Raw genomic sequence first — 14,218 nt, 5'->3', positions numbered from 1 at the left:
ATGCAAAAATTATGAATGACTACTGTGGAAAACAAAAGAAAATAAAACTAAGAATGAAAAGCAACGATCATACCATGGTGGGTTGTCTCCTACCTAGCACTTTGCTTTTACATCCTTAAGTTAGATGGTTTGCAAGCTCAATCTGCTTCTGTTGGTGGGTCCTCCAAGAGGAAGACCTCTAGCTCCTTATTGTCCTTTATATTCTCACCATGATACAGCTTTAAGCGATGTCCATTGACATTGATAAATTTGGAACTTGAAGGATGACTCAGATGGAAGACTCCATATGGCTCTGCCTTCTCAACTCAATAGGGGCCTTCCCATCTTGATCTCAGCTTTCCTGGCATGAGCCTCAATCTTGAGTTGTAAAGGAGAACTAGCTCCTCAGGTCTGAACTCTCTTCTCTTGATATGCCTGTCATGCACAGCCTTCACCTTCTCTTTGTATAGTCTGGAGTTGTCATATTCTTCGAGTCGGAGGGTCTCCAGTTCTGCTAGTTGCTGCTTCCTTTCAGCACCAGCCTTCTCAAATCCCATGTTGCATTCCCTTACAGCCCAGAAAGCCTTGTGTTCCACCTCCACTGGGAGATGACAAGCCTTTCCGTATACTAAGCAGAAGGGGCTCATTCCTATGGGTATCTTGTATGCTGTTCGATAAGCCCAAAGCGCATCTACAAGCCTTGTACTCCAGTCCTTCCTATGAGGCTTGACTATCTTCTCCAGAATGCGCTTTATCTCTCTGTTAAACACCTCGGCTTACCCATTGGTCTGAGCATGGTAAGTTGTTGCTACCTTGTGAACAATCCCATGCTTCTTCAATAGACCTGCTAATCTCCTGTTACAAAAGTGAGTGCCTTGATCACTCACGATTGCTCGTGGTGATCCAAAGCGACAGATAATATGATTTCTAAGAAAGGAGACAACAACATTAGCATCATCAGTATGAGTAGAAATTGCTTCCACCCATTTAGAAACATAATCTACAGCTAACAATATATATAAGAAACCACTAGAGCTTGGGAATGGACCCATGAAGTCAATGCCCCAAACATAAAAAATTTCATAGAATAGCATAAGCTGTTGGGGCATCTCATCCCTCTTGGATATATTACCAAACCTCTGGCATGGAGAACAAGATTTACAGAAGGCAGTAGCATCCTTAAAAAGAGTGGGCCACCAGAATCCACAGTATAAAATTTTTCTAGTTGTTCTTTGAGGGCCAAAATGTCCACCACTCTCAGAGGAGTGGCAGGCCTCTAAAATTGACTGAAATTCTGATTGAGGCACACACCTTCTAATTATCTGGTCAGTACCATACCTCCATAAATATGGGTCATCCCATATAGAATATTTGGACTCGCTTTTCAACTTGTCCATTTGATGCTTAGTAAAATTAGGAGGCAAGGTATGACTAACTAGATAATTAGCTACAGGTGCATACCAAGGAACTACTTCAGATATTGCGTGTAAGCTATCAAATAGAAATGCATCATTGATAGGAGTAGAGTCATCCTTAATGTGCTCTAGGCAACTCAAGTGGTCCGCCACTAAATTCTGGGAACCACTCCTATCTTTGATTTCTAAATCAAATTCTTGCAGCAGTAATATCCAACGTATTAACCTTGGTTTGGACTCTTTTTTGGCTAATAAATATTTTAGAGCTGCATGGTCTGAGTATACTACCACTTTGGTACCAAGTAAATAGGCTCGGAATTTATCCAGAGCAAAAACAATAGCTAGAAGTTCCTTTTCAGTGGTAGTATAATTAGACTGAGCCGCGTCTAAGGTCTTAGAAGCATAAGCAATTATGAAAGGCTCCTTACCTTTGCGCTGAGCCAACGCCACTTGTACCGCATGGTTGGATGCATCACACATAATCTCAAAAGCCTGCTCCAGTCGGGTCCTCTCACAATCGGAGCTTGAGTCAAGGCGATCCTCAGCTTATTAAACGCATTCATGGAGTCCTCACTTAGCTCGAACTCAACATCCTTCTGTAGCAGTTTGGATAAAGGCAATGCTACCTTACTGAAGTCCTTAATAAATCTCCGGTAGAAACCTGCATGACCAAGGAACGAACAGACTTCCCTCACGGAGGAGGGGTAAGGTAAACTAGAAATCACATCTACCTTTGCTGGATCTACAGAAATACTAGTATTAGAAATAACGTGTCCTAGAACAATACCTTGTTTTACCATAAAATAACATTTTTTAAAATTTAATACAAGGTTTGAACTAACACACTTGTCTAATACTCTAGCTAAACTATCCAAGCAAAGGCTAAATGAATCACCATACACACTAAAGTCATCCATGAAAACTTCCATACAGTTCTCAATAAGATCTGAGAAAATACTCATCATGCATCTTTAGAAAGTAGCCGGTGCATTACATAAGCCAAAAGGCATCCTTTTGTATGCATACTGATGAGCGAATAATTTATACCCTTTTTGGCATTGTTTTTACATAGTTTTTAGTATGTTTTAATTACTTTTTATTATATTTTTATTAGTTTTTTTTCAAAAATCACATCTCTGGACTTTACTATGAGTTTATGTATTTTTCTGTAATTTCAGGTATTTTCTCGCTGAAATTGAGGGACCTGAGCAAAAATCTGATTCAGAGGCTGAAAAAGGACTGCAGATGCTGTTGAATTCTGACCTCCCTGCACTCGAAGTGGATTTTCTGGAGCTAAAGAAGCCCAATTGGCGCGCTCTTAATTGCGTTGGAAATTAGACATTCTGGGCTTTCCATCAATATATAATAGTCCATACTTTGCCCGAGATTTGATGGCCCAAACTGATGTTCAAAGACAGCCTAAAACATCTTGGCGTAAAACGCCCAAACTGGCACCAAAGCTGGCATTTAACTCCAGGAACAGCCTATGCACGAAAAAGCTTCAATGCTCAGCCCAAGCACACACCAAGTGAGCCTCGGAAGTGGATTTCTGTACTATCTTCACTTAGCTACTCATTTTTTGTAACCCTAGGTTACTAGTTTAGTATAAAAACTACTTTTAGAGATTTATTTTATGTCTTTTGACCAGGTCATTTTGTTAATCTTATGCTATTATACACGTTCGAAGGCTGGCCTCACGGTCATGCCTAGACCTTTCACTTATGTATTTCAATGGTGGAGTTTCTACACCTCATAGATTAAAGTGTGGAGCTCTGCTGTTCTTCATGAATTAATACAAGTACTATTGTTTTTCTATTCAACTCACGCCTACTTCTTCTCTAACATATTCACTCGCACTTCAACCTGATGAATGTGATGACCCGTGACACTCATCATCATTCTCACTTATGAATGCGTGCCTGACAATCACTTCCGTTCTATCTGCAATAGCTTGAATGTGTATCTCTTGGCCTCCTGGTTCACGACGCATGATTGCCTCTCCTGACAACAGAGCATTCCATTCCGTGAGATCAGAGTCTTCGTGGTATAGGCTAGAACCATTGGCAGCATTCCTGAGATCCGAAAAGTCTAAACCTTGTCTGTGGTATTCCGAGTAGGATCTGGGAAGGGATGACTGTGACGAGCTTCAAACTTGCGAATGTTGGGCGCAGTGACAGTGTGCAAAAGGACAATGGTCCTATTCCGACACTAGCGGGAACCGACAGATGATTAGCTGTGCGGTGACAGCGCATATGGATTTATTTTCATCTGAGAGGATCATATAGCTTGCCATGGAAGGAGGTAACGCATGGTTGGAAGAAGGTAGTAGGAAAGCAGAAGTTCAGAAGCAACAAAGCATCTCCAAACGCTTATCTGAAATTCCCACCAATGAATTACATAAGTATCTCTATCTTATTTTCTGTTTTATTTATATTTTAATTATCAAAACCTTATAACCATTTGAATCCGCCTGACTGAGATTTACAAGGATGACCATAGCTTGCTTCAAGCCGATAATCTCCGTGGGATCGACCCTTACTCACGTAAGGTTTATTACTTGGACGACCCAGTGCACTTGCTGGTCAGTTACATGGAATTGTGAAGAAGTCTTGAGATCACGTTCTCCCACACCAAGTTTTTGGCGCTATACCCAGGGAATGAATAATCACGATTCCAGCGTACCACATACGTTCCAAAGGGACATGTAAAAATAGTTTTCTCCTAATCCTCAGGAGCTATATGAATCTGAAAATAGCCAGTGTAACCATCTAAAAAACAGTAGTGTGATTTACCTGACAAGCAATCAACCATCTGATCGATAAAGGGCAAGGGGTAGTGAAACTTGCGAGTAGCCTGGTTGAGGTGCCTATAATCAATGCACACCCTCCAGGAGTTCTGCACTCTAGTTGTCAGGAGCTCTCTATGCTCATTCTTTACTATTGTGACTCCAGACTTTTGGGCACTACTTGTACTGGGCTGACCCACTCACTATCTGAGATTGGATAGATGATGTCAGCTTCAAGCAGTCTGGTCACTTCCTTCTTAACAACTTCTAAGATGGTGGGATTCAGCCGCCTTTGAGGTTGACGGACAGGCCTTGCTCCCTCTTCTAAAAATATTCTGTGCTCACAAACTTGAGAGCTGATGCCTACTATGTCCGCCAAGCTCCACCCAATTGCTTTCTTGTGTCTTTTCAGCACACTAAGCAGTTGCTCCTCCTGTTGGAAAGTGAGTTCCCTCGCAATGATAACTGGGAGCTTCTGATGATTCTCAAGGTAAGCATACTTGAGGTAGGGTAGAAGGGGCTTAAACTCTATTTTCTGCTCATGGTTAGGTACTAGATCTTCTGGAGCTAGTGATGGTGGCAATGTGTCTTCATCTTGTTCAGGGGACTTCCTCACACTTGTACCTTGCTCCATGTGCATCTCTTCTACCTCTTCTTGGTGAACTGCAGCTACAGTTTCATCTATGATATCACACTGAAAGATGGAATGATCTTCTGGAGGATGCTTTATAGCTTCATCCAGGTTGAAGCTCATTGCTCTGCCATCTATCTCAAAGGAGTAAGTTTCTGAGAATGCATCCAACTTGAACTTTGAAGTTTTCAGAAATGGTCTTCCAAGCAGGATGGATGATGGTCTTCCTGAGTCATTAGGGGGTATCTCCAAGATGTAGAAGTCAATTGGAAATGTGAGCCCCTTAATGCTCACTAGCACGTCCTCAACAATCCCTACCACTGAGATTATACTTTTATTTGCCAAAATAAAATGTGCTGCCAACCTTTTTAAGGGAGGGAGCCTTAGAGCATGATATACAGATAATGACATAATACTCACACACACGCCTAAATCACATATGCAGTCAGAAAATTTTACACCTTCTATAGTAATAGTAACCATGCATGGACCTGGATCACTACATTTTTCTGGTATATCACCCATTAAAGCAGAAATAGAGCTACCTAGAGGAATAGTTTCTAAACCCTGTATTTTATCTTTATTCATGCATAAATATTTTAGAAATTTAGCATACTTAGATACCTGGTGAATGGCATCAAAAAGGGGAATGGTTACCTCAACCTTTTTGAAGATCTCCACCATCTTGGGGTCGAGCTCCATCTGCTTCTTGGACTTCCTGGCAAGGTGTGGAAAGGGGATGGGAATGGCTTCTCTTGTAACTTCAACTTCTTTTGGTACTCCATTCCCTGGTTGAGCTACTTCTTCTTCAACCATGTCCTGTACTTTCTCTTCCTCTTGAACATCTTCCACCTCAACAATGTCTTCATCTTGGATATCTTCCTTGTAGCTTGGCTCCTCATGACTCCTCTCTTGCAGTGTGATTCCAGACCTCAAAGTAATGGCATTGATTCCACCCTTGGGGTTGGGTAAAGGTTGGGAAGGCAGTGCACTGGAGCTTGAAGGTTGATTGTTGGGGGTAGAAGGTGGTTCCAGCTGGGAGATGAGAGCTTGTAAAGTGGAGGTAAGACCAGTGATGCTAGAGGTGAGTGTATTCTGAAGGTCTTTCTATCCTTATACAAGAGAGTGAAGCATCTCATCATTGGTGGAAGAAGGGGGGTAAGTAATCTGAGGGGCCTGCTGTTGGTTGCTCTGAGGCGCTTGGGACTACTTTTGGTGAGGTGCTCTGTAAGGTTGGTTTTGGTTTTGTTGTTGATAAGGAGGGTTCTGCTGTCTATTGTTGTAGTTGTCCCTCCATCCTTGGTTAGAATTATCTCTCCATCCTTGGTTGGAATTATCTCTCTAGCCTTGGTTGGAGTTATCTTGCCAACCTTGATTGTAGCTTCCACCTTGGTTATAATTGCCACCTTGTTGATAGTATCCTTGATTTGGGTGGTCATAGAAATTGTGAGTAGCTGCTAAGGTGTTGTCTTCTTATTGGAGCTGCGGGCATTCATCAGTGTAATGAGTATAATAGGCACATATTCTGCACACTCTCTGAGGAACCAACTGTTGACATTGTTGTTGTGGGGGAGGCTGAGGTTGTTGTTGATTCAACTGTAGCTACTTCAGTATGTTGGTCATCTCTCCCAGAGTCTGTGTGAGAGCAGTAGTCTCACTACTAGAAGAAACCTCCGCAATAGCCTTGGGATGGTTGTTCCTATGCCTGACATTCTGAGTAGACTCAGCTAGATCGGTGATCAGTTGCCAAGCTTCTGTTGCCGTCTTGTATTTCTTCAGAGTACCATTACTTGCAGCATTTAATTTAGTCTTATCCTGAAGCTTCATGCCTTGTGTGAAGTAGCTGATCAACACCAACTGGTCAATCTTGTGGTGGAGACATGAGTCTAGGAGATTCCTGAAGCGTTCCCAATATTCATATAGAGTCTCTGACTCGCCTTGGATAATGCAGGAAATTTCTTTCCTCAGTCTATCTATAACTTCAGCGGGAAAATATTTTTCCAGAAATTCCCTTCTAAGCAGATCCCAATTGGTAACGACTGCTTCAGGTTGAGTGTAGAACCACTCCCTTGCTTTTCCCTCAAGGGAAAACAGGAAAGCATACATCCAAATAGTAGTTTCATCTGCACCATGAAGCCTAGTAGTTGAGCAAGCTGTCTAAAAATCTCTGAGGTGCTTGATAGGCTCTTGAGCAGGTAAGCCATGAAACTTGGGCAGTAAGTTAATTAGCGCAGTCTTCAGTTCAAAATCTGCAGCCAGATTTGGGTGACGCGCTTGATACGGTTGCAGTGTAAAGTCTGGAGCTCCTGCTTCCTGGAGAATAATCCTTCTGGGCTCCGCCATATTACCTGCACGTAAATCAACAGAATCAGTAGAAAAAGGAGCTTGTTTCTTCCTCAGATGGCACTTCAGATTCACCTTCAGAAGAGACTAGTGAATTGGTAGTAACCACTTCACCACCCTCAAAGGCTAACCTACGCCGAGCTTGCCTAATACGTGAAATAGTTCTTTCAATTTCAGGATCAAACGCAGCTAAGCTCGGATCAGGTAGTGAACGCATCATTTAATGAAAGAAACATACAGCTCATGGTAATAAAATAAAATGAAAATATGCAAATATGTAAAATTAAAAATATTTACACCAACTAATAATTTAGTACGCAATTGCAACTCCCCGACATCGGCGCCAAAAATTGAACGGGCGGAAAATTGCCGATTAAGAATTTATAAATAGAACAGCGTTGTAAGTACAATTCTTAACCGACGAAAATTCCGCTTATCAATTTAAAAGGGGTTGTTACAAATTTAGAATAAAAATACTGGGAGAATAAATTTCAGGTCGTCTCCCAACGAGTTGACAAAAGCGTGCTATTTTATCAGTCAGGAATTTTCCGAAAAATTTTAAGAGTTGGAGAACAGAAAAAAATAAATGATTGTGATTTCAAGCAATGAAAATTGGTAAGACAATTTATATAATCAAAATAAAAAACCTTGACCGGGGGAAGATTAGTCAGAAGTTCTATCCTTGTTGAATTTCCCCAAGTTTAATAGCAAGAGGTTGTTGTTTTCACTTAGTTAACCCTTACCGAATAAAGAAAAGTCAAGTGATTGAGCTAACTCTTACTCGCAAGTCCTAATCCTCTCCTATGGAAGGATTATCATTAGTAAATAGAGAGTTAGCCAACAACTTCCAATCAAGATTAATACTTGAGTATTCCAACTCAAGGGTCTCCTCTTAATCAACTCCCAAGTCAAGTAGGGAGTCTACTCCATTGACATGAATACAACGTTCACAGAGCATAATTGTAAATTTAGCCGTAAATGAAAAAAAATAGAGCACTTACCGCGATTCCGTGCATTTCTTGGAGCCAGCACTGCCTCCACGATTCTGTTGGAGCTGCATTTGCGTCGAGACGGTTGCGATGGTTCTCTCTTCATCAACATGTGGTAAAATTCCACCACCTCTGGTACCCTCGTCAACAAGAACAACAATGCAGAAGATCAATCAAAGTAAAATTACACAAATAAGAAAAAAGAACAAGCATTCTCTATTTCTTCCTACTAGATCATGAACTAGATCTAAAAGTATGAATAGGAAGAAAAAATCAAAAGAAGATGAAGGCAGAACCAAATCACAGAGGCTCACTAAAGGCAGCAACAACGGCATTGTTTACGGCGGCGATGTGATAAATAAAGGCGGCAAGGAAATGAGCAGCGGTGACTAACCTTCAGATCCAAGCCAAAACCTCATTGAAGGCAACAACATGATGTTGCTTGATACAGAGAGGGGATGAGTGACGGCGAGGAGATGAACAATGGCGGTGAAATAAGCAGCAGCGACAAACCTTCAGATTGAAGCCAGATCGAGAACCAGATTGGAAACTCGCTGAAGGCAACAACAACAATGTTTCTTGCAATGGCAAGGATATGAGTTGTGACGAGAGGATGAGTGACAGCGAGGAGATGAATGACAGCAACAAGGGATTATGGTTCATCGTTCCCCTTTTTATTGAGAAACCAAACTAATCACTCTAAGTCTTTGGTATAGTCGAATACAACAAAAGAAAAATGATAATAGCTGCCACAATAAACTAAAACAGCCACAAAAACCACAAATATTCTGGCACAAGGTAAGACCGCTGAAATTATCGGAAAAAATGGCGTTTCTATAAAACCGCCATAAAATTAAGGCCATTTTAATCTTATTTTTTTGTAGTGAAATATTTATAACTAAAAATTTGTATTATAGCTGTTTAATGTAGATGTTAATTATATTTAATTATTATATATATTTTAATTCAATTAAGTAATAATAAATATAAAATTTAATTGGTTAGTGATTGGTGCACGAAATCACAATCACACTTTTTCAATTCCGCACAACTAACCAGCAAGTGCACTGGGTCATCCAAGTAATACCTTACGTGAGTAAGGGTCGATCCCATGGAGATTGTCGGCTTGAAGCAAGCTATGGTTATCTTGTAACTCTTAGTCAGGATATCAATAATAATTCTCAGTTTTAATTGGAATGAGTAAAAGAACATGGATTAAATAATACTTGTTATGCAGTAATGGAAAACAGGTTAAGGTTTTGGAGATGCTCTGTCTTCTGAATCTCTGCTTTACTACTGTCTTCTTCTTCACGCACGCAAGGCTCCTCCCATGGCAAGTTGTATATTGGTGGATCATCGTTGTCAATGGCTACCATCCGTCCTCTCAGTGAAAATGGTCCAAATGCGCTGTCACCGCACGGCTAATCATCGGTCGGTTCTCACTCATGTTGGAATAGGATCCATTGATCCTTTTGCGTCTGTCACTACGCCCAACACTCGCGAGTTTGAAGCTCGTCACAGTCATTCCATTCCAGATCCTACTCGGAATACCACAGACAAGGTTTAGACTTTTCGGATCTCAATAATGGCCGCCAATAATTCTAGCCTATACCACGAAGGTTCTAATCTTATATTAGAAACCCAAGAGATATGCACTCAAGCTATTGCAGATAGAATGGAGGTGGTTGTCAGGCATGCGTTCATAGGTGAGAATGATGATGAGTGTCACGGATCATCACATTCATCAGGTTGAAGTGTGAGTGAATATCTTAGAATAGAAACAAGCGTGATAGAATGGAAAACAGTAGTAATTGCATTAATTCATCGAAACACAGCAGAGCTCCTCACCCCCAACCATGGGGTTTAGAGACTCATGCTGTAGAAGATACAAATTTCAGATGTAAAATGTCATGAGGTACAAAATGAATCACTAAAAGTAGTTTTTATAATAAACTAGTGACCTAGGGTTACAGAAAATGAGTAAGCTAGAATAGTTAGTGAAGAAATCCACTTTCGGGGCCCACTTGGTGTGTGCTTGGGCTGAGCATTGAAGCTTTCACATGTAGAGACTTTTTTTGGAGTTAAACGCCAACTTTGTGCCAGTTTGGGCGTTTAACTCCAGCTTTCATGCCAGTTCTGGCATTTAACGCCAGAATAGGGTAGAAAGTTGGCGTTAAAACGCCAGTTTACGTCATCAAAACTCGGGTAAAGTATGAACTATTATATATTGCTGGAAAGCCGAAGATGTCTACTTTTCAACGCAATTGAGAGCACGCCAATTGGGCCTTTGTAGCTCGAGCAAATCGATTTTGAGTGCAGAAAGGTCAGAATCCAACAGCATCTGCAGTCCTTCTTCAGCCTCTAAATCAGATTTTTGCTCAGGTCCCTCAATTTCAGCCAGAAAATACCTGAAATCATAGAAAAATACACAAACTCATAGTGGAGTCCAGGAATGTGATTTTTGAATAAAAACTAGTAAACACATAATAAAAACTAACTAAAATATACTAAAAACATACTAAAAATAATGCCAAAAAGCGTATAAATTATCCGCTCATCACAACACCAAACTTAAATTATTGCTTGTCCCCAAGCAACTGAAAACAAAATAGGATAAAAAGAAGAGAATATACTATAAATCCCATAATATCAATGAAGCTTAGTTCAAATTAGATGAGCGGGGCTAGTAGCTTTTTGCTTCTGAATAGTTTTGGTATCTCACTTTTTTCTTTGAAGTTCAGAATGATTGGCATCTATAGGAACTCAGAATTCAGATAGTGTTATTGATTCTCCTAGTACAGTATGTTGATTCTTGAACACAGTTACTTTATGAGTCTTGGCCGTGGCCCTAAGCACTTTGTTTTCTAGTATTACCACCGGATACATAAATGCCACAGACACATAACCGGGTGAACCTTTTCAGATTGTGACTTAGCGTTGCTAAAGTCCCCAATTAGAGGTGTCCAGAGTTCTTAAGCACACTCTTTTTTCTGCTTGCTTTTTCTTCTCTCTCTTTTTTTTTTCCGCAAGCTTTGTTATTCACTGCTTTTTCTTGCTTCAAGAATCAATTTTTATGATTTTTCAGATCATCAATAACATTTCTCTTTTTCCATCATTCTTTCAAGACCCAACAAATTTAACATTCACAACTTCACTATCAAAAATATGCACTGTTCAAACGTTCATTCAGAAGACAAGAAATATTGCCACCACATCAAAATAATTAAACTAATTTCAAGATAAAATATGAAATTCAAGTACTTCTTGTTCTTTTGTTATTAGACACATTTTTTATTTGAGAGAGGTGAAGGATTTATGGGACATTCATAACTTTAAGGCATAGACTCTAATTTTTATTTATTATTTAATAATATAAAATAGACATAGAAGCAGACAAATAATAATAAAAGAAAGGAAATTAAAGACATAAAGACAAATGACTCTAATACTAATACTCATGTACTCTTAAAATAGATAAAAGGTTATCACAGAGTTAGGACTCAACAACCTGCAGTGGGGGAGGTAAGTACTCCTTCAAGTTGTGGGACGCCTGGCTCTTCAAGGGAGAGCTTCTGGCGCTTCAGCTCCTGTAGCTCACGCCCCTGCTTCTCCTGTTCCTTAAGCAGCTTGCAAAGCATGCTGTTTTGATTTTGCTGTTCCTCCTTAAGTTGATCCATAGCTTCTTGCAGCTTGGTGACAGATGCTTCTAGGCGGGTCCAATAGTCAATTTGAGAGATCTCTGGGAGGAACTCCTGTGCCCTCCGTTTGATGGAGTTATCTTGCACTTGTTGTCCTTCCATTGACTTCTTGGTGATTGGGTGCTCGACTGGGATGAACTCATCTACTCCCATCTTCACCCAGCGTCTTTGCACAGTAGAGAGATTAATCTTGGGTAAGCCAATTTGGCTTCAATGGAGTTCTTATTTGCAATTGTGTAAATCTCACAAGAGATCAGATGATGAATCTCCACTTTGTTTTCCAGCATAATACAATGAATCATCACTGATCTTTTGACAGTGACCTCAGAGCGGTTGCTAGTGGGCAGTATAGAACGCCCAATGAAGTCCAACCAGCCCCTTGCGACTGGTTTGAGATCTCCTCTCTTGAGTTGGTTTGGGTCACCTTTTGAGTTGGTTATCCACTTAGTTCTAGGGAGGCAAATGTCCTCTAGAACTTGGTCCAACCCCTTATCTACTCTCACCATTTTCCTATTAAAGGATTCTGGATCATCTTGTAGTTGAGGCAGTTTGAAGACCTCTCTTATTTTGTCCAGGTGGAAGTAAATAATCCTCCTTCTGACCATAGTTCGAATGGTATGAAAGGCGGTTCCAATTATTCTCTGCTTATCTTTCAGCCACAGATTTGAGTAGAATTCTTGAACCATGTTTCTCCCCACCTTTGTCTCAGGATTAGCTAGAATTTCCCAGCCTCTGTTTCGAATCTGTTCTTGGATCTCCGGGTATTCATCTTCTTTCAAATTGAATTTAACTTCCGGGTTCACTGACCTCAGATCCATTATTTTGTAGTAATGGTCTGCATGTTCTTTGGTTAAGAACCTCTCTTGATTCCAAAGACTCTTTGGAGTATTCTCTTTCTTGCCTCTTGAATTGGTTTGTTTTCCCTTAGGAGCCATGATCTTAATGAGTCTTAGCTCGGTGATCACGGAAAAACACACCAAACTTAGAGGTTTGCTTGCCCTCAAGCAAAAGAAAGGAAAGGAGAAAGATAGGAGGAAAGTCAAGTTCGAATGGTGGAGAGATGGGGATGGCCGAATGTGTATTTTTAAGTGGAGGGGAGGGATTTCGAAAATTTGAAAAAGATATGATATAAAGATATGATTGGTAAAAAAAAATAGAATCATGATATGAAAAAAGATGAAATTTTTAAAATGGAAAAGATATAAAGGAGTTAAATCTGAAAATTTGTTGATGCATCTAAGAATTAAAAGATGATATGATGAGCTGGAAAAGATTTGGAAAGAAATTGATAAGATAATTGAGTTTTTGAAGAAGATTTGGAAAGGATTTGAAAGAAAATTGAAAAGGAATTTAGAAAATTATTGAATTTTTGAAAATTGAAGGTGAATGATGAAAATTTGTAACATGTTTATGCAGAAAATTGTGAATCAAAACATGAAAGTTTGAAAAATTTTGAAGTGAAAAACAAAATCTTCTCCCCCTGCCTTTCTGGCTTTAAACGCCCAGAATGGTATCCATTCTAGCATTTAACGCCCATATATTGGCCATTGTGGGCGTTTAACGCCCAGCCAGGTACCCTGGCTGGCATTAAACGCCAAAAATCTTTTGTCACTGGGCATTTTTCTGAACGCCCAGATGCTGCAATTCTGGCGTTAAACGCCCAGAATGATACCCATTCTGGCGTTTAACGCCCAAAATACCCCCTTACTGGCATTTTCTTGCCAGTGAGCTCCTTTTCTCTGCTTTTTGCGCTGAATCCTTCTGTAACTCTGTGAATTCCTACAATTGATAGTTAACCTTGAAGATAATTTATATCAGACTCCTATAAATATTATTTAAATAACAAATAAACTTGCTAATGGCTGGGTTGCCTCCCAGCAAGCGCTTCTTTATTGTCCTTAGCTGGACCTTGACTGAGCTTTATTCTAGTCTCAGTTTTGAGCATTCTTGCTCAAAATTGCTTTCAAGATAATGTTTGATTCTCTGTCCATTAACAATGAACTTTTTGTCAGAGTCAATATCCTGAAGCTCAACATATCCATATGGTGACAAACTTGTAATCACATATGGTCCCCTCCACCGGGATTTTAATTTCCCGGGGAATAATCTGAGCCTAGAGTTAAACAGCAGAACCTTCTGTCCTGGCTCAAAGACTCTAGATGACAGTTTCTTGTCATGCCACCTTTTTGCTTTTTCCTAATAATTTTTGTATTTTCAAAAGCATTGAGTCTGAATTCCTCTAGCTCATTCAGCTGGAGCAATCTTTTCTCTCCAGCTAACTTAGCATCCAGGTTTAGGAATCTGGTTGCCCAGTAGGCCTTATGTTCCAGTTCCATGGGCAGATGACAGGCCTTGCCATACACAAGCTGGTATGGAGA

This window comes from Arachis hypogaea, chromosome 17 (genome assembly GCF_003086295.3).
Source record: "Arachis hypogaea cultivar Tifrunner chromosome 17, arahy.Tifrunner.gnm2.J5K5, whole genome shotgun sequence".
Classification (NCBI taxonomy): domain Eukaryota; kingdom Viridiplantae; phylum Streptophyta; class Magnoliopsida; order Fabales; family Fabaceae; genus Arachis; species Arachis hypogaea.
The sequence above is the reverse complement of the archived record's forward strand: the minus strand, read 5'-3'. Positions refer to the sequence as shown.